The sequence below is a fragment of the Equus asinus genome, chromosome 4, assembly GCF_041296235.1.
Source record: "Equus asinus isolate D_3611 breed Donkey chromosome 4, EquAss-T2T_v2, whole genome shotgun sequence".
In the NCBI taxonomy this organism is placed as follows: domain Eukaryota; kingdom Metazoa; phylum Chordata; class Mammalia; order Perissodactyla; family Equidae; genus Equus; species Equus asinus.
In genome coordinates, this window is record NC_091793.1 from 91,619,942 (window position 1) to 91,641,412 (window position 21,471).

A 21,471-nucleotide genomic window follows, 5' to 3' on the forward strand; every position below is an offset into this window, starting at 1 on the left:
CAAATGGGCATTAGAGTCTTTTGGGCTAGTAGCTATGGGAGGCCCTCATACTTACCTGCTGGCCCTAGGAACATTTTTCAAATGCTGCAGAGCTTTTTCTAGACTATTATCTCTTCAGATTTGCTAGCAACACTGTCAGATGGGGCAAGAAACTCAAAGTGCCCACATGGAAAGTTCTAGAACTGAATCTAGAATACAGACCTGCTCCTGAGGCCCCATCCCACCAGTGAGTGATAATGCTGGGTGATGGTCAGGTGAAGGGCTCCTCCCCCACAGTCCTGGGCCAGGACTTCTATGCAGGACTCTGCACAGAGGGGTGTGCAATCCTCCATTCTCAGTGGTACTACAGGAGCATTGACTCAAATTCTCTTTGAGCCTTACCATGCCCAAGGCCCCAACACTTACTCTGCTTCCAGGAGCTTTGGGGATAGTTGTGTGGCCCAGAACACTACACATTCAAAACAAAACAAAGAACAAAGCAGAAACCCCACAGTGAAGCAATTTGAGAAAGAGCTTTATCAGTCCAACTACCAGGTTACCTTTGGCTTGTGATAAACACCATAATTCAACTCATTAACCCAGGAGAAGGTGTCTCTGAAGGGCAAGCTATTCTCTCTTGAAAAGCTTTGAGAGGAATTTAAATTAATTCTCATTTGGCAGGAATTTACTTATGTATTGTGATTGCCTCCAGTCAGAGCAAATTGTTGGTTGCTTTAGGGTGACTGAAGAAGCCTTGAGATTGGGTGGAGCTGGCTTGGCTGATTACAGATTTATGCACATGAGCCCGTGTGTGTGTGTTTGTGTGTGTACATATTATTATTTTTTCCTAATCAAGTCAGAGATGGTAGTAGTCATGTGTTCTGAGCTGTGGGTAGTTTCGATTCTTCCTCTTTTCTTCAGGATGTTTCAAGATGGCTGCAAGAGCAGACCTCTCTTGATCCACTTATCTGTGCAGTTTCAATGCACAAGAAATGATCAGGGAATATCCGTATGCAAGGCTTCAATCCCTTGCATTCCCTGGAGTGCTCTGCGTTTTCGTTTCTGAACTGGGCAGCTGCATGTGAGAAGTTGATTTAACATGTCAACTCTGGGATACTCCTTCTAAAAGCTTTGCAGAGACTCTTGCTTAGTATTTCTAGACTGTGTTACATCTTCCCAGGGAAAAGAAATGTGTGACTTCACAGTTGGATTTGGACAAATTGGAGGAACTTAGAAAAGAGTCATAAAAGTGATTAAGGGCTGGAGGGAGTGACTGAAAAGAGATTAAAGGAGTGAAATGCGGATCTTGGCCAAGCTACAGGTGTGGGAGGAGCAGAGGGCAAGACACTTAGAAAGTGATAAAATGTTGGGAAAGGAAGGGGTACTGCTTCAAGGCTCTTAACCTCTTTTTGGATCATGGACCCTTTTGCAAATCCACTAATAGCTCTGAACCTCTCCTCAGAAGAAGGCCCAGGCTCACACACTCTTGGCTCGTCTATCTCTTGCTCTTGCTCTTGGCTCCAAACATGGGGGGTGACCATCTGAGTCCAGAACTGCCAGACCTTTTGATTTTCGGGACAAGTTAGAAATACAGATTTTTAATGTAAATTTTCCCATTTTTTGAAAAACCATATTGGCTAAATTAAATACCTCCCTGGGCCATTATAGCTTCTAGATTGCCATAAAATCTTCATCTTCTTTATTGTCTCTGCCCGCCTTGTTACTTGTTTATCTGTTTGGTTTGGCTCTACTTTTTCAAGCTGAAGGCTTTCCTTAAATATCTGGTGATCCTTGGCTGTAAATTCAGTGTGAATGAGTGGGGCTTTCCTGTAGGGGATGGGTGATGAATATATATGGATGTTTCTCTGGGGGACTTAGTTTTTCCAGAGAAGTGTTGTCCAGTCTCCCAAGGGAGGGAGGAGTGAGATGGGATATGGAGGGGGAGAGGAGGGAGAAGGTATGTGTTCCGTAGCTGGATGCTGCTCTGATGGCAGTGGAAGGTCCAGTACACTGATGATTGCCAATGCCCCACTTTTCAGTTTTACACCTCACCCACTGCTCCACTATGCCTGATGCCTTTGAATCCAGAGAATCCTCCTGTTAGTTTCTCCAAAGGATGAAGCCCTAGTCTTCTGTTGGGTTAGATGCCATGCTGGAGCTGGAGAGAGGCTCTGGAGGTCTAAATTGGTCTGTCTGCTTTTAAATAATCTCTGTTTTCAACCTCAGATCCACCCCTGCCCTCTTGCTACGTGGTGTCTTTGGGTGCTGAACCCTCAGGGAGTCCACAGAACAAGTTCATTTGCTTCTTGTTGGTTTCCTACTTGGCAAGCTGTTGGCGGGGCAAAGAATATCATAAGCTGTTAGTTACCATTTGCCCTTCTGCTTTCTATTTTCCAAAATCTCTCTTCTGCAGTTGGCTCCTTCTAGTTCTCTTTATTTTAGTAAAGGAAAATTTAATAGTGTTAACTAACATTTTTTTAGTGGGAATCTGGGAAAGGAAGGACAGAAATGTGTATTATCGGTCTGCCATTTTTAACAGGACATCCTCCTGTTTCCTGATCCAGTTCCCTCTTATGTCTTCAGGACTGTGTTCATCTTTATTTTCTCATCTTTTCACAGTTTATTTACCACTGGTTTCTTTCTCACATTCTACAGAGTCAAATCTCAAGTTCTAAACACTAAAATAATTATCCCTCAATGATTCTTTTTGACCTCAAGTTTGAACACTAAAGAGTAGCTTAACATTGGTGCTTTGGGTATTTTTTTTAAGGAAGATTAGCCCTGAGCTAACATCTGCCACCAATCCTCCTCTTTTTGCTGAGGAAGATTGTCCCTGAGCTAATATCTGTGCACATCTTCCTCTATTTTATATTTGGGACACCTGCCACAGCATGGCTTAACAAGCAGTGCATAGGTCCGCACCCAGGATCTGAACCTGCGAGCCCAAGATTGCCAAAGCAGAGCGCGAAAGTTAACTGCTACACCACTGGCCAGCCTCTGCTTTGGGTATTTTTAACTCATGTCACACTCTGACTTCTCCCCCTGTGATTGCTACTATTCTTTGAAAGGTCACTGATTCGCCAATTTAATGTTCTCTCTCAGTCCTCCTCTTCAGTCCCATGCTTTGATCACTGTGAATTCTTGACCTTTGATCCTTCCTGTGGCTTCCTGATCCCAAGCTGCCCGTCTGCTTCTGGCCAATCCTCAGTTTCGCGAGCTTGCTCTTCTTCAGCTGCTCTCCCCTAAATATATGCACCCCGTAAAGACCTGCCCGAGGCTCACTTCTGAAGCAAACATATCCATTTCCATGTGCACAACTGGTACCTTTATGTAGGGACTCCTGGATCTGCATCGTGGGCACCCACCTTCTCCCTTGATCTAGTCCAGCATGTATAAATGCCTCTTGGAGATACTTACACAGGGTCCTGCAGAAACCTCAAATTCACACAACTAAAACTAAATCAATTTTATCTCCTGTAGCCTGTTCTTCCTCCTGTGTTTTCCATTTTTGTTAATGGTGTCACTGTCCTCTAGTTCCTTCAAGTTAAAATCCTTAGGGCCATTTTCTAGCTACTACTTTTTCTCGCCCCAGAATCTAGTTAGTTACAAAGTCCTGTTGCTTTGATGCACACAGGGCCTCAGAATCTGTTCCTTGTCTTTCTTTTCCCTGATCACTGCCCTTGCTTAGGACCACATCACCTCTTGCTTGAATTATCGCAAAATGTTCTTACCGCTCTTCCTACCTGTACTTTATCTTCTCTCTAACTCATCTTCTACACCAGTGACTCCCAAATGCAGATCTAGCAACATCGAAATGAATTTTAAAATGGGATTTTAAAAAACTGCATATTTCTGGATACCTCCACTCAGTGATTGTGATTAATTAGATCTGAGTGGGATGCAGGAATCTGAATTTTTAAAGATGCTTCACAGTGAGTAAAGCAAATTTAGAACAATATTTACCAAATGTGTCATTTATATCATTTTAATACAAAAAAGCAATGCCATGTAGTTTTTATGGATATATGCATATATCTGTATATTTCTTTCTCTGTATAAACATGGACTAGAAGGATACTCACTGAGGGGAGGTATTATTTCTGGGGAAGAGAACAAAAGGGAGCCCAAGGACAGGTATGGTTCATTCCTCTTAAAAATTTTAAACCCCAAATGGCAAAACATGATTTTATTATGAATGGAGAATTGTTATATTGTTATTTGTATTTTCTCTCTACATTAAGCAATTTGGAAAGTCTCCAGATGATTCTGATGCATACCCAGGTTTAAGTTCTGCAATACCATGTAAGTGATCACCTGAAAATGCAGATGTGACCACATCACACCTGTCTGAAGGTCTTCCATGACTCCTGTCTCCTTCAGACTCAATTTCAAGTTCCTTGGCATGGCATTTGAGATGCTTTCACTTAGCTCTGTGTCTTTTGCAGATGGTGTTTCTTCCTTATTTAATTCTCTTTCCTGACTCCCCACCTTTTGCTCATCAGAATATTCTTTATCCTTCCAGATCTATCTTAAGTTCTACCTTTCTAGGAAACTTGCACCCCTTTCAAAAGCTTCCTTTTCTGTGCTCACCAAAGAATTTTATTTAAACTTATCACACTTACAATATTATGATATGGGTCATTGTTATTCACTTTTCTACTTATCCCATCCTCCTCTGGCCCCAAATGTAAGCTGCTTGAAGGCAAGGACTATATTATTCACTTACTCAATGTATCTTTTATTGATCAAATATTTCTGAGTACATGTTCTATGTAAGGCACTGTGCTAGATTATGGGAGAGATGTGTATCAGGAAAGCAGATTTTGTCATGAGGTTTATGACAAGTGCTCAAGTCTCTAAGGGGAGGAGAGAACAAGAATGCCTTATCTGTCTGCCAGGCTGTGAAATTTTAAAAGGAGGAGGAATCCAGTGTGATTGATGAAACTGGACAAAGACTTATGGATGAGCTGTCTTTTGAATTGGGCTGTTCTGTGTAATATACTGACAAGGGGACATAGTCAAGATAGAAGCTTGTTGAATTAATGAATAAATCCCAGGCAGAGGGACCTGAAAGTCTTGGAGGCCTTTGAGGATCTATTTAAGAATAGTCAATAATTTACTTTGACCGAAGCCTGGACCAAGTGGAGGGGAGCAGTGGAAAATAAGATTGAGAGAGGGTTTGGGACTCATTCTAATGGACCCAGACGCCAGGCTAGACAGAGACTGGGCTTCATTTGCTTAGATGCCACTGAAAGTTTGTGGACAGGATGGCGTGATCGGGCTCTGTTTAAAGCAGCAGCATGTGGTATGGTCAGTAAAGGAGACTGGCCGAGCAGGTAGGAAGAAGTCATGACCTGCTCTGAGACAGATGATCCAAGCTGGGGCCAGGGTGGTCAGGCAGCAGGCATGGAAAAGAGGGGACAGGCATGAGCACTTTGGGAAGGGAGAATTGATTTAACAGTACTTCATTACTGTGTATTGTGGAGCTGATTGCTTTGGGGAGCAAGTGAGTGAGAGCCCTTGAAGACAACTCAGAGAGTTCAGCCTGCATCCTGACTAGGAAATGAGTCTATTAACATGAAGAAGAGCACTGGGGAGAGGATGGGGTTTTGTGGTAAAGATGATGTGTTCTGATTTTCGATATTGTAGTGGATTGAATAGTATCCCCCAAACTACATATATCTAAGTCCTAACCCCCAGTACCTGTGAATGTGACCTTATTTAGAAATAGGGTCTTTGCAGACGTAATTAAGCTAAGGATCTCGGGATGGGCTCATATTGGATTTAGGGTGAGCCTTAGATCCAATGACTGGTGTCCTTATAAGAGAAAGGAGAGGGAGATTTGACACAGAGACACGGGGGAAGAGCATGTGAAGACGAGGCAGAGAATAGAGCTATGTAGCTACAAGCCAAGAAACACCAAGGATTGCCAGCAGCCACCAGAAACTAGGAGGAGACAGGCATGGAACAGATTCTCTCAGACCCTCCCTAGGGCATCAGCTCTGCTGAGACCTTGATTTCGGACTTCTGGCCTTCAGAACTGTGACAGAAGAAATGTCTATTATGTTAAGCCACTAAATTTGTGGTCATTTGTTACGACAGTCCTAGGAAACATTCAGACATGCTCAGATTTTAAAACAGAGGACAAGAATTTACCAACCTTGAAGCTCCATCTGTAACTTTGTTTTGTATGATCCACTGCATTCACAATGGACACTCACTGTGAAGATCCTGTTGCTGATGTTAGTTTGGTGAGGGGGTGGGGCGAGGGTGAGGAGGGAGCTGTGCTGTTGATTAGATGAGGCAGGTGGAGTGGATTTGCTTCCCTACAGGGAAAACTATTTCAAAAGCAAGAAACGACCAGTAATTGAACCTTTGCTGAGTTTCTGTTTTGTGTCCAACACTATGCTAGGCACCAAAAGGGATGTAAAAAGATTCCATATGGATTCTTGAGGTACTCACAACTCAATAATTGAAACAAAACCACTAGCAAGGCTAGTATGTAATCAATTGGTAAGAGGTATAAGGAAGATTGAACTGGATAAGAAACCTTAGTTTTTTTGTTTATTAACTGGATACTTGAATTTTTTCAGATTTCATCACTGAGGTTCAGATTCTGTGACAAAGTCACTCAACAGGGTATGTCCTGTGATTCCATTAAGGTCGAATTACCCCTTGGCTTGAGGCAGTATGTGCACTGATTTAACAGCAGAGCCCTGGAGTTTGTAGGCTGAGAACTCATCCTTTTTTTTTCTAACTTCCTTGCTAGGAGAATGCTGTGCAGCCTGCGGAATCAGCAGGGGTTTGGAAGCACAGTCACCCTCCGGTAACGGGAACTGAATAAATTCAAGTACTGTCTTATCTAAATGGTTTGACAAGTTCCCTTTTGCCTGGCTAATTGCATCAGTCTGCTCTCCTTTTTCTTCCACGGGCTGGGACTTGGCAGGCGTGAGTGTTAACAGTCCCCTGCTGCTGGAATGTGCCCTGGACAAGAACACCCAGCCCGTCACTGCAGCAGAGAGAGGACCCAGGGGCCTTGTTTACTGACCCCAGGGGTGCTTGAGGGCATTACTTCTAATAATCAGAGATTTCACATTTGCTTCTGGATACTTCTAGGCAAAGCCATGCTAAGCTTATATTGCCTTTGGGGAGGTGGCCTGAGCAAGACTGAAGAGCTTGAGGAGACTAATGGAACTGTGGCATCAGGAGAAGCTAAATGATCCCTTGTGCTACCACTGTCACTTGTGACTTACCTCCAATAGTCCTTCTTGTTATGGTCCCCCTCTGAATCCAGCACAGTCCCCTTTAAGCTGTAGCATCTGGAGCCAGACCTAATGCCCACCTATGCTATGGGCCAAACATTATCTATGGAGAGTGTAGAAATTAAAGTATGGTGTTCATGGCTCCCAGTACTAAGAAAGGACTGATAGTGTCAGCTCTCCTGTATGAACTTTTCCAGTGAAGGAGAAAGTAATTACTTAGGAATCAAGTCTTGAGGCCACTGGGAGTCCTTTCATCCCTGATAATCTCTTGCTGTGGACTTGCCTCTGTCATGTGCAAGGCACATTCCAATTCTTCCTTAATTACATCTGGCAAAAGGAAGAGAGGGAACTGAGGTTGGTTAAGGCACCTGAACCAGTCCTGGCTATTGAGGCAAGAGAAATGAGGACACAGTTTCTGGGAACAGTATCCTAAAGATGCTGTTTGCAGGGTGACTTCTAGTTAGCACAGAGCATTTGGGAAAGGCAGAGAAAGTTCCTACAGTGTGGAGGTCAGTGGCCTTGAGGCAAGCAGTGGTCCCCTGTTTTGGAGTAGGGGTTGTCAGGGTATTTGAGGTATTCCTGCTTGTCATTTTCTTTGGATTTAGAGATTACTCTGGCTGGGGATAAGGAAATGAATGAAGCCCTTGAGAAGGGCAGGAGAGTGTCCCCGTGAGTTTTACAGACTCCTCCCCGGGAATCCTGGCATTCAGAGGAGAAAGAAAAAGGGAAGGGGCGTTAGTTATCTAGGGCTGCCATAACAAGTACCACTGACTATGTAGTTTAAACAACAGAAATTTATTTTCTCACAGTTCCAGAGGCTTGAAGTCTGAGATTAAGATGTTGGCAGGGTTGATTTCTTCTGAGGTCTCTCTCCTTGGCTTGCAGACGGCTGTCTTCTTCCCGTGTCTTCACATGGTCTTCCTTTTGTACATGTCTGTGTCCAAATTTGCTCTTAGAAGAACAGCAATCATATTGGACTAGGGTCCACCCGGAGGACCTCATCTTAATTTAATCACCCCTTTAAGACCCTGTCTCTAAATACTGTCACATACTGAGATTCTGGGAGTTATGACATCAACATATGAATTTTGGAGGGAAAAGGACATAATTCAGCCCATTACAAAAGGGAATCGGCATTCTACCAAGTTCCAGTTTAATCTTATGACTACTGATGAACCCTGATTCCCTTGTTGGGCTTTTTATCTTTGAGAATGGATCCAGGCCATGGGAAATTTTTTGAGGTGGTGTGTGTTCTTCAGAAAGGCTTGAATGTACTTACAACTTGGAGGGTCGAAATGATTGTCACAGATAAAATTTTAGTACTCAAGGTAAGCTCCTCATCTGCTTCCAGAATGTTCATTACTGATGCCCCGAGAAGAAGGGTTGAGTAATTACTTAGGACAGAGAACTGAGTGCCTTCTTATTCGGGAGTTTCCTGATTAGGCTAATTAGAGATCCTTTGTATTGGCATCCTAGTTTCAGCCTGTTGAAGGCTGGCTTTTACAACCCATGGAAGGGTCTCCTTTTTCAGAGGCAATGGATTCTTTACCTATATACTAAAAAGAACAATCTTAAGAGCCCTCATTTTGTTTTTAGCTAAAAAAAACCCTTTCTCTCAAAGTCAGCCTTAAAAAACATACAGGAATAACTGAAGGCTGAATTCTTTATAATTTTTTAAAACAGCTTTTGTGTTTAAATGACGTGTTCCCAGATAACCGAGTGCGGAAGCGGTGAATGAACTTCAGCTCAGCCGAGTGCTAACAATCTGGGATGACAGCACATCCTCCCAGCTGAGAAGTTTATGCTGAGCAAAGTGCCCTGAATCCTCTATGGCTCTTGCTTTTGCTCGCGATTCCCTTGCCAGTGTGCAAAAATCATTGTATTTTGTTAACTTCCTGCAGACGTCTTTTGATGACTCACACTGGGCCACTTTTGTGAATTCAGGTGTGCAGTGGGCTCCCTCCTCTCTGCCATCTGCTCTTTTATAAACTCTGAACGTGAAAACCGGAGTGGAGTGCAGCTTCTTGCCTTACCTTTCAGCTATTAAACTGTCTTGCTGGGGAGGAGCTGTGTTCTTCTTAGGACCCACGTTTCCATGCAGAAGACTGGTTACCTTATTTGTATGACCTGGAAATGAAAAACTTATGGATGGCAAGCAGGTTAGGGGAAGAAGTGCTTTTCTGGTTGATTTCATCAGAATGTTTTATCTGCAGACATAGAAAGCAGTGCTTCACGGAACTGCAGCTTCTCTGACTTCTTGACATCAGCTGTTTTGACAGAAGCTTGTTATCACTGGTCAGGGGTCTAGAATGACACGTTGTGAGCTTCAGGCACCGTGACATGAAGAGTTACAGTGTACGCTGGCCACATAGTGGGGATATTCTCGTCTCACTCCACCTTTAAGTATGAAGAATATTAATTAAGATTGTCAGGGAGATTTGCCTAACCCTCAGGGAAGAAAAACTATTTAACAGACTTTTGTTTTCTGGCTGCTGCTACTGATTCTGAAACTAGGATTTATGCAATTAATTGGTTCCTTGTGGAGTAGCTCTTCTGCCTCTTATACAGTGTTCTTAGGATAAAGTTAATATTTTAAGAATAAAACTTTTCACATTGTGAATATTCAATAATTACTTGTTGAATTAGTCATGTAAAACTTGATTCCAGGATAAACAAAATGTGGTATATACTTGCAATGGAATAGTTCTCAGCTGTAAAAAAGGGTTGGAATTCTGAGACGTGCTACAACATGGATGGCCCTTGAAAACATTATGCTAAGTGAAATACAGACACAAAAGGACAAATATTGTATGATTCCCCTTATATGAGGCACCTTGAATAGGCGAACTCATAGAGACAGAAAGTAGAACAGTGGTTTCCAGGGCCTGGGGGAAGGGGGTATTGGGGCCTTACTGTTTAGTGGGTACAGAGATTCTATTTGGGGTGATGCAGAAGTTCTGGAAATGGATAGTGGTGATGGTTGTACAACATTGTGTGTGTACTAAATGCCACTGAAGTGCACACTTAAAAATGGTTAAAATGGTAAGTTTTATGTATATTTTAGCATAATAAATTTTTTTTAATTGATTCCATTGTAGGAAAGGACTTCTAAAAATGCAAAAATGTAAAAATTAAACCTCATATTTCTTAGACATATATTACCTGAGCTTGTAAACCTGACTGAGGGCAGTTTTTTGTGGATCTGCCCCTAATCAGCGATAGAGGAAACCTTTACTCCAGGCTGTTGCCAGAGACCACAGCCTTAGACGTTTGTAGCCTCATTCCTACGCAGCTTTTGTTGGGTGAAATAATAATATTTCTAGGAAATATCACAAAGGATATAAGTCTATTAATTCTTCCAGAAATTCTAATTTTTATCCCTGGATCAAGCCAGATGATCAGATTGCTGTGTGCTTGTCCTCCTTTTTGGCCTTGTTAAATGACTTCAGTGAATTGTGCTTTGGCATCATAGCTCGCCTTGAGGTATACAGTAAGAAGCATTATAGGGGATTGCCTACTGTATATACTTAGAGGCACTGTTAATTAATTGCTTTTCTTCTGACCCTCCAGGATGGAACATAAAGGACCAATTCTGGGGTAAATTTAAGAATTTACCCAAAGGAGGGAAGGTTAATACCTTGGTAGAAATTTCTTGATGACAAGAAAAAGCTAACACTCTTGAGAACTGTGTACATTATATTTTATCTGAGAGTCAGTGTGATTATCTTGTGTCTGTTTTCTTCTTTGCTTTGGCCACTAGGATGCTCAGAACCTAATTTATGAGCCACATCAAGTAATAGTTTAGTACTTTACAACATATATTTCTGTGGACTAATTTTTCCTCATGCTTTTCTAGCCTCTTTTTATGTGTTCTTCTTATAAGTTAACTCATCCTTTTTTAACATTAGATGGTACATTAGTGTACACACACACACACACACAGATTGACTGATTGATTTTAAGGAATTGACTGACATGATTATGGAGGGTGGCAAGTCCAAAATCTGCAGGGGAGTCCAGCAGGCTGGAGACCCAGGGAAGAAATGATGTCACAGTCTTGAGTCTGAAGGCTGTCTAGGGGCAAAAGTCCTTCTTCCTGGGGAGAACCTCAGTCTTTTCTTTTAAGACCTCAGCTGATTAGATGAGACCCACCCACATTATGGAGGGTCATCTGCTTTACTCAAAGTCTACTGATTTAAATGGTAGTCACATCTAAAAACACCTTTACAGCAATATGTAGACTGGTGTTTGACCAAACAACTGGGTACCATAGACCAGCCAAGTGGATTCAACATGTAAAATTAACCATAATAGATAAGGACGTAAATATATAATAGAATTTCCTTAAAATCAGCCATAATTTTTGTCTTACATTTACTTCTTTGAGTGCATGTAGGGAAAGACTCCATTTCCCTCCCACCTCCTCATCTAGGTTCAAGTCTCATGTTGTCATTATTTCATCAGCTGGTAGGGCTGTCTTCCAAAGCAGGGTTGGTTAAATGGCATAGAGTCCTCATTGTGTGTGGATGTGTTGAATGTGTGAAGGTATGAATGCTCTGACCTGCCAACATACCCTGATGTATGTCAGTGTTCTACAAAGTTCTGCCAGCTTCTTGGTAAACAGCCATTTTTGTGGAGGGACGTGATGAGGTGTATGATTTCACCAATTATTACCATTCCCAATTAGACGGGGCCCAGGTGTGTGTTAATAAAACGTTAGCTCACTCTCTCTGTAAACTGAACAGCCCAACCTGACTTGATTCCAGGGAATTCATGCATTTGTTACTGTTCAATTGATTACATTGCTGCTGTTCTCTTCTGAAAGGCCTTCAAACAGCCGGAGACCTGTTTTTTTTTGTTAGAAAACATTCCAGTTGTTCAGGAATGTAACTCATCGTCCACAATAGCTCTTACCTCATCTTTTCGTCTTTGCTAGGCTGGTTACTTTGTTTGGGCGCAGACCTCTTCACTGTTCAAGAGGGACAGGAGCCTGGCAAGGTAAGAATCGAAGTCATTAGGGACAGCTCTCAGCTTTTCATTTGGGAGCTCTGGGTTAGATCGTCAGGGGTCCACATGGACTCCTGAACATCCTGGGACTCTGCTTTTGCCCATCTCCTGGGCAGTTTGCCAGGTTTCCTATCCCATCCTAACCCTTCGCTGCTCACTGCGGTCCTGGGATTTGAAAGCCTGGTTTTGGCTTAAGATACATTTCTGGTGAACCCAAGGACGAAGTCCCCATGCCCTGGGAATGGTTAGTGGATCAAAGATTTCTCTGCTTCCTACATAACATGGTAATTTGGTCTATTAAAAGAGAACCTTCCAGAGTAACCATCCCAGTCACAGTGGGTAGGAATATGTGTGTGTGTGTGTGCGGAGGGTGATGCTCAAAGGTATCTAGGTCAAGTGAAATACGTTGTTAACTCTACTTAGTAAGTGTGTGCACTGACTATTGAGTATCTGTAATTATAGGACATTTAGATGTTAAGATTAGAAAATATTTCCTGATCTAAAATGAGAGTCGTACCCAGTAGAGAAGAGGCAACAGCATCCATGTAGGCACATTTAAAGTTGTGTATTTACTGATGGTGGCTTTTTACTTCATTCACTTTGCCCTTTTGGTTTTAGTGTGGTGCTTAATACATGGGCTGACCTGGCTCAATTGTTGTACCTGTCTCCGTTTTCCCAGTGAAAAACTGACTCTAACGTCTAGTTTTCTGAGGTGAGGCTCCCAAGGCCAAGGAATGTCTTTTTCAGGCTTCAGGGACGTGAGCCTGGTCTGCTGAGTAATCTCCTCCCTGGCGTGGGCCATCGTGGGCCATCGGCTCCCAGCCCAGAGGCCTTCTGCCTCCAAACAGACCTCCCACCTTGCCTCTGATGGGGCGAGAGGGAGAAGACCTCCAAGGGAAGTCTTCTGAGATTGTGAGCTGATGGGGCCAGGGCCATGTTTACCTTCCTGTTTCTTGTCTAAAAAGCAGATAGAATCATTAGCACCCGTGTTTGTTAATGATAATGGTATGTTTCAAGTACAAAGGGGAATTCAGTCGAATATCTACTAAGATGCTTTACTCTTTGCCTTTTTAAAAGGATGACATTGTACTTCCCTAATTAGGCCCAAGAAAACAAGTAGAAATCTGTATATTATCATCACTGTTTCCCTTAGGGCATGTTGGGTGGTGTGGGAGCTGTTCCTCTGCTTAAGAGTCTGCTGTTGGGGGCCTGCCCCGTGACCAAGTGGTTAAGTTCACGTGCTCCATTTCACTGGCCCAGCGTTTCGCTTGTTCAGATCCTGAGCAAGGACCTGGCACTGCTCATCAAGCCATGCTGAGGCAGTGCCCCACGTAGCACAACCAGAAGGAGCTACAACTAGAATATACAACTATGTACTGGGGGACTTTGGAGAGAGTAAGAAAGAAAAAAAAAAGATTGGCAACAGATGTTAGCTCAGGTGCCAATCTTCAAAAAAGAAAAAAAAGACCAGAGTCTGCTGTTAATAAACCAAAGAATATAGAGATCAGAGAAGTGACGGTCCAACATTGAGCTGTATGGAGATCATTGGGTTATCTTCCAAAGCAAGGAAACTTAATGCCTTTTTAGTTATGGTATTCAACACAGTGTTAGGAACATCATCATCATCATAATGGTAACCATAATAATAATGATAACAATGGTAATAAAAATAATACCTCTAATATTAACCATGTCTATTACCACCACCATGACAGCTAACATTTATTGGCTCTTACTTTCTACCAGGCACCAGACTAAGCATTTTATTTGCATTATTCTCTCTCAATCTGCACAGCATTCCCTTGAAGAAGGTCCTGTTAATATCAGCCTTTTATAGTCGAGGAAACTGAGGTTTAAAGAGATTAAGTAAGTTGTCGAAAGGTAGACAGCCAAGCCAAAAAGTGGCAGAACAGGGATGAACTGAACAGCACAGACCCGGGCTGCAGCTTCGACCCACATGCAGGTATTTATGGCTGGCGCACCGGTTGACTTTCACACTTGCCTCTGCCCACATGCCCTTTGCCCACCACCTACCATTGACATTCTTCTCTCCTGTATTGAGGTAGCCAAAACATTCAAACATATATAAGTGGTTCATGATTTTTAAAGAATGTTTGGCCCATGGAGAACAGCAGAAATAATGAAGACTAAAAATCACCCAGTTTTAAAAGATGCCAACTCGATGGTCATGAACACTTTCTTCTGTTTTGCTGTTGCTTTTCCCCTTGTGTATAGTTGGTTCACATAGTTACTATAAGTCTAAGTTTTGAATTTTAAATTTGACATAGCATTTTCTTGTGGCTTTGCTCTCATCAGCCTATTTTAATGGCTACTGAGCACTCTATTAAGTGTATATGATTAGAGGACCTTTAAGTCTATTCCACAAGAAGTTGTATCCTTCAGTTGCTGCCATGTGACAGGTGCAGAGCTTCTGTCATCACATTGGAAAGCCAATTTCTGTCTGCTGACAGCTGGGTTGGAATTGTGGGGTGTCCGTGCCCCCTCACATTGTGAACATCTTGTATCTTGCAAGGGGTCTCTATGGAGTGCGGCAGGAGTCCTGCTGGCCTGGAGCCCAGGAGACCCAGATTTGACTCTGCATGGAAATTAGCTGCAAGTCCTTGGGTAAATTACTTCATTTTACCACCTTCATCTGTGGACCACGTACATCTAGTCAGCTCTGAAACTCCATGAAATCAGAAGTTTTCTGAACTCTCCTGATTTAGAACTTGATTAGCGCCAATCAATGCATAATTTGATAGGACTCAGCTGGGTTACTCTGAGCTGCTTCAAGCAGGTAATTTTGATTTTTGAGATGACCAGACCTGTAAGCTCTTGGAAGATGAAATGGCTTAGCTACTTGACGTAATTCTTGCCATCCCCACTTCTGTGTCCCCCACCAACCTTCTCCCCATGTTCACACACTCACAGAACAGATAGTATAAAGTATGTGCTCAAGAAATGAGATGAACAAACAAATATATGCACAGACAAATGCTCCTGGCCTCCACCTAAGAACCTTTAGCACTGTGGCTGATCCAACTTATCAAATTAATGGGTAAGATTGTTTCATTTAGATGTGGTGGCTTTGTTTATAACAGGGACTTTAGCTTCAGAAGTCTCCTATAACATATTTCAGAGTGATTTTCTTACAAAATAGATTATCAGGTTTTCCTACATGTTACAGATGAGAAAATGCTTATCTACGGAACTTGAGATCCCCCCCCCCCCCCGTATTGTGGAGTGAGACAGGGTTTTGCTTAGGTCACAGCAAAATCAAAGCTTAGAATGTAATCGTTCTTTTGCTGCGACCAGCAGAAAAAATGAAGGTGTTCGGGGCTTCCTGCGTTCTTGGAACCACGTGTCTGGACCATGCATATTACGTGGTTGGTTCTGAGGAGCTCCCCCTGATTCTCCCCTGGTGACGCTGACCTTGAATTGGTTGCTCACTCCTTGAAGGTATCTAACTACTTCATGGTATAAAGCTACTTCCAAGGAAGCCAAATCTTGTCATTTCCTGCCCTAATTCTCTCACAGACAAAAGGAACAAAATCATGTGGTCCCACTACCCCCTCTGCACAGACCTAATTTGGCACCTATCTTGATGCAGAAAGCTTGACTCCATCTCCCCAGATTTGATCATTAATTGTTCTTAGCTTTTCCCAAGTTAATTTGCTGACTGTGGAGGCCTCACTGGCTGTAGGTGGGTGGGATGAGAGCTTGGAAGCACCATGTGGTGGTTGGTAAATCTGCTGGCAAATAGTCAAGTGGCCTGGTTTCTTGTGTGTGTTTGTGTTTGAAATGCTATTGATAATAAAGCCTCATTTGTTTAGGGCTCTGTATCAGTTATCTAGTGCATAATAATAAACCACCCCAAACTTAGTGGCTTAAAACAACAACCATTTCATTGGCTTCTGATTCTGTGGGTCAGCCATTTGGGCTGGGCTCTGTTAGTCTCACCTGGGGTCACTCATGCCAGCATACTCAGGTGGTGCCTGGGAAGTCCTTGATCTAGAGGACCTCAGCTGGGATGGCTCATCTCTGTCATGTGGTTTCCACTAGCTAAGACTCCTTCACATGACAGAACTGACCAGCAAGAAGACAGGAGTGGAAGTTGCATGTTCTATTGTCAAAGAAGGTTGTAGGGCCAGCCCATAGGGGAGGGAGTTGAAAATAGACTCCACCTCTTAATGGAATAGCTGCAAAGAATTCATAGCCATTTAAAATTTATCAGCTCTTAACTTTGATATGAAAGCACTTTGAAATTAGTTTATTTAAAATTATTTTATTTTGCCTTAAACCATCCTGGAGTAGGGATGGTGTTGTCAGCCCATCTGAGATAAGTCTAGAAAACAGAGGTCTTCTGTAACATACCCAAGAGTATAATAATAAAGATAGTAATAATAATAGCAAATATTAATGTTGTTCCTTCTATATGCCAAGCACTGTTTTAAGTCCTTTACATGTCATAATGCATTTGGTCATTACAAAATCTTATAAGTACTATTTTTATCCCCATTTTATAGGTGAGAAAACTGAGGTACAGAGAGATTGAGTAACTTCCCCCAATGTCATAAAGCTACTGAGTGGCAGAACTGGGTCCACCCAGGCAGACTGGCTCCACATTCCATGCATTAACCCCAAATGCCTGTCAAGTTAATGGAAACTAAATCTACCTGACTTTTAGCAGAGTTCTATGTTAGACCATGTCGTTTTTCTAGAAGCAGGAGGATTGGCGAGGGACACTAAGCCTTTCTGGGTACACCTGTGTGCCCCAACATGGGTCCAGTCACATGGTAGGAGACCGTAATTGGAGATAATAAAGACATTCATAATCCCAGGGAACAGAGAGTAATTCTCCTGGGTGTGTATGTGGAGGGGATGTCTGGGGATGGTGGTGGTCAAGGTCATGGTGTCACTGTTTGTTTGCTGGGGAAGCATTTGCAGAATGAGAATATTTCATAAAGCCCTCCCTGGCCTTTTGGGTAGCCTCTTGTTCTTGGCTTCAGGTATTCAGAAAGGCTCAGCTCCAAAACAGGAATGCTGTGTTTATTTAGCTTTTTGTTTGAGGACTACCCCAGGCAAAAGGTGGGTTGACAGTCTCTATTTTATACAATATTTGTGGAACTAAATTCAGTCCAAACTCCAGGTAGTACCAGGGAGTTTATCTAAGAATGTGACAAGTTTTGCTGACATTTATAAGGTCACCCTCGCAGCTGTGGATGACTCGGCCCATGGCACCCATATCTTATTAATGGGCCTGCAACCCCTTCCTCAGTTTGAGGGTGTGGAGCACGTTTAGGAGCTAGGACTTTGCATTTAGCACTAGGATGGGGAAGAGACCACCAGTCCAAGACCTAAAGGCAGTTATTCTATCCATCTAGCATCTTCTCTCCATCAAATCTTGTTATCTCTTGACCCCACAAAAAGCCTCCTGCTTCTGATGTCCTCGTCCTCCTGTGTTGACTCAGGTTAGCATCACCGACTGTTCTGGCTGCTGGGAGTGTTTGCCACAACTTCTGCATATGTGTGTGTTCACCCTAGACTCCAGCCAGAATCTGAGCTGGAAGGTAGGCAATCAGGACATGCACAGCCCCACCAGAGAAGGCAGAAGGTGGGATAGGGACTAGGGAGACCTGTGTTGCTGGCTGCCCCTCCCCTTCCATCGTCTCTCCCTTCCCTCACCAGGAAACTCCCTGAGGGCCAGATTTCTTGATTGTAAGCAAGAAAGCCTAGGGCTGCTTTCGGCATACCAGTGGAAACCCTGTCACCTTTATAATCTTTTCCTTCAGCTCATCTTGAAGAGTTTATAATCCTGTCTGGCATTAAGCACTTTTTCCTTTGTGGATGCTTGCATCGTTTGATTCTTATTCAAACCAGCTGGGACAGTTTATCCCCCGCTGCACAGAGATGAAAACCTGATGGGCAGGTCTCTACAGCAGAGACTCTCCAAACAGTGCTTTCCTGGTGGTTGCAGCTGAATAGCTCAGCCTGCCTTTAGGACAAATGAGAGAACAGAACACAGGCAGGAAGCTTCTTTCGTTTCCAAGGCCTTTGGGGCTGTTCTTTCCTCACTATAAACGGAATTGCTTCCTCTGATGGATCGGGCCAACAGACCAGTACTTCTTTAGCTCCCTTCTGTTTGATCAACCAGCACTACCAAAGCCTGCGCCTTTGTTTCTCAGTAGGCTCCACTGATTAATGTTAGTTTGCCTTTGGCTTTGACTAACATCGCCTATTTGAGGGGACTGGCGGTGCCCAGGAGAAGGGTGTGTGTGTGGGGGGAGGTAGGTGAGAGGCAGCTCGGCCTCCTGGGACAGTGGCGAGCAGGATGAGTTAGTGCGCTTAGAACACTGGTTTACCACAAGGTCCTCGAGTGCACACAAAAGTCCCTTCATGCCTCCTGAAGACGAGGTTTAGTCACCTTATCCCCAGAGGATGGTTCAGACGTGGTATTTTCTTGAATTTGCTGCAGTTTTGACTTGCCCTAGGTTTGTTGGGTTTCATTGTTCCCATTTCTTGTTGGTTTTATGACCCGAGTTGTAGGAAGACAATACCTGAAAGTTTGGGTATGCCCCTCCTGTTTTTTTTTCTTCTCTCTAGCAGTAAAGATGGTTGCATAACAACAAACGCAGGAAGGGAATTAAAAACAAAAAAAAGAACTTTGCTCTAGGCTGGCTCTTGGCAAGGAAGGCTGAGCGGGAGAAGATGGTTAGAATGCATATTCACACATCTGCACGTGCAGCCATCAACTTCTAGTCCACAGTAACAGGCACTTTAGCAACTTTCTTATAATCCTTTTATAATCCAGTGGCTCTTTCTTGAAAGGTTGTTATCAGCAATCCAACCAAAGCACAGCATTTCAAATTTAACCTTACGCAGCTCTTGAAATTTCATCTTCAGGAAGTCTTTCTGGAATAGAGATGAAAACAACTTCTGTGTGTAAACATGACAAGCCCATGCACGATTCTCCTGTTCTCACCACAGTCACTTTCCACTCTTAACCTGTGAACATGGAGTCCTGTTATTAGCTGTGTTTCCCCCCACCGTTCTCCAAATGTGGATCCATGTTAGGATGATCAGGGCAAGGGTGCTTACTCAGAGGTGGCAGATCTGTGTTAACCAGCCAGTGTGGCACCACCAGAAGGACGGTGAATAAATGTGTTTGGAGGATAATGTCAGCTGCAGCACACACTCTGATCATAGGGCCCTGGCTTCTCTTGTGTGTTTAAACTTTATGCTTTGATCAGGCGTGTGGTCAAGCCTTTTTAGTTAGGTTTTCTTTCAAATCTTAGCAGTATATCCAATCAGATTGTTGCTAAAATCACACATGGTGCAAACCTATTTAGGTATTATCCAGCAGACTCTAATACAAGGCAGTAATGTAGATGGTTACTTGCCATCTATTAAATCAGTTTATTTTCTATATTTTTTAGTAGCACTTCCTTTGTAATTAAGCAGTATTTAAAAAAATTTTTTATTGAACTATATTGACATAAAGCATGGCGTAAAATGAAGGTGTACAGTGTGTTGATTTGATACATTTGTGTTGTAATAGGGTTGCTGCTGTAGTGGTAGTTAACACCTCAGTCATATCACAGAGTTGTCACTTCTTTTTTGTGGTGGGAATAATCAAGATCTAGTCTCTTAGTGAGTTTGATGATTATAACACAATATTGTTGTTTGTATTCACTATGCTGTGCATTAGCTCTCCAGGACTTACTTGTCTACTAGTTGCAAGTGGACAGAATTTTAGCATATCTCTCTGAAAAGGGTAAATTAGAGTAATGCAATATGGCAAAAAGTGGGGAGATTCAGATTAACTGGGAAATGAAAATCCCTAATGCATTCATGGATTTGCTCCTGAGATTGGTTAAGACTCTGAAAGGAAAATGTTTTCAATTTTCAAGTCTTTAAGATGAACTGCCATATTAGAGGCTTTACTTTCACTTGTCAGCATGTGTGTTTACCCTGTTAGAATAAGACCTAGTGTTAGTTTGATAGAAAGCATTCCTAGACTCACCGAGGCAGTGACCAAGAGCAGAGAGCCGGGTGGTGTTCCTGTAGGATTTCTCTCTGCTGAGGTTACAAATGTCCTCTCTGCCATTTCTCCCCTATCTCGTTGATCCCTGTTCTCACCAGAGGCCAAACAGGTAGTTCTGTGGATAGCTTTCCTTGAATTGTGAGCTGAAATGCTGACTTTAAATATAGAGTTTTAAGATGTTAGGGAGGAAGTGACATTGATTTATTTGTTCTGTTCTCGGCCAGCCTGAGAAACCTGTCCTGTCAGGTAATGAACAACTGCCTTTCTCCCAACTAGGGACTTCAAGAGAACGATTACTCACCCCATCATTACCGTTCCCCCTGAGTCATCCAGTTTCAATTGAATAAGAATCTCCAGGCAGCGGACTCTAGGGCCAAGCTTCCGGTTTAGTCATATGAATGATATAAATGTGCCCCGGACGTGGAGCCATGGTTCATTCTGGTAAGATACTTTGTAGGTCCGGGTTTTCAGCTATGTGTCTGTTTGAGAAATTATATTGTCCAGTATAGTCAAAAGTGGCCACCTTAATGGTCAATGTAGAATGATTACATGAGTGACCAGACATTCCAGCTGGCCTGTTGTTGATCTATAGGGCAAAGATATGAAAATGAATGGTGGTGGGGGAACTTCTTGCCTATCTCTTCTGAGTAGTGCTGCTGGTTGATCACTGAGTATTCGGTGGGGATCTTAGTAAAGCCCCATAAGGCCCTGTCCTTGTGATGGTGCTGAGAGAGCCTTGACACTTAAGAAGACCTGTGCCATCATAGATGAGGACTACTGAAAGGTAGCTAGAGTCATTTCCATTTGGCAAATGCTACCATCCCCTATAATGTCACTGTTCTCAGTACTATTCTTAAGTCCTATTGTATATAATTTGCATGACAAATAAGAAATTGAATTATCCTAGATCAAATTTGGATGTATGAGTAGTTGTAGAGATCCATATTGATTGGCACATGTGTTTGGTTTCAGTTCATTCCAAAATTCAGTTTGTTTCCAAATTCTTAATATTTGTCTTCATTGCAGATCTAGAGAAACTTAGTTTTGAGTGGAGCTATCTATTGAGACTTAGTTGAGCAATCACATGTTCATGGAAGAGCTTGACATGTGGAAAAAAAAAATATTCAAGACAAAATGTAAGTTTGTGGGTTAGTTGAAAATCCGACCTCTTTTACAGAT

The 21,471-nt window shown here is 42.7% G+C and overlaps 1 protein-coding gene across 37 annotated transcripts in view; it reads left to right on the top strand.

The window, feature by feature from the left end:
- LYPD6B (LY6/PLAUR domain containing 6B) overlaps positions 1-21,471 on the top strand; it is a 170,962-nt gene that overhangs the window by 107,491 nt on the left and 42,000 nt on the right. For 8 of the 37 annotated variants that reach the window (XM_044768954.2, XM_070507674.1, XM_070507676.1 and 5 more), the window contains one exon: positions 12,178-12,239. The exons of 17 other annotated variants lie outside the window; for them this stretch is intronic. The gene's annotated coding sequence lies outside the window, so the exon portion shown is untranslated. Of the gene's footprint in view, positions 1-12,177; positions 12,240-20,568; positions 20,734-21,318; positions 21,429-21,471 lie in introns of all 37 variants that reach the window. 12 more of the 37 variants (XM_044768948.2, XM_044768943.2, XM_070507688.1 and 9 more) reach the window with 2 other exon arrangements.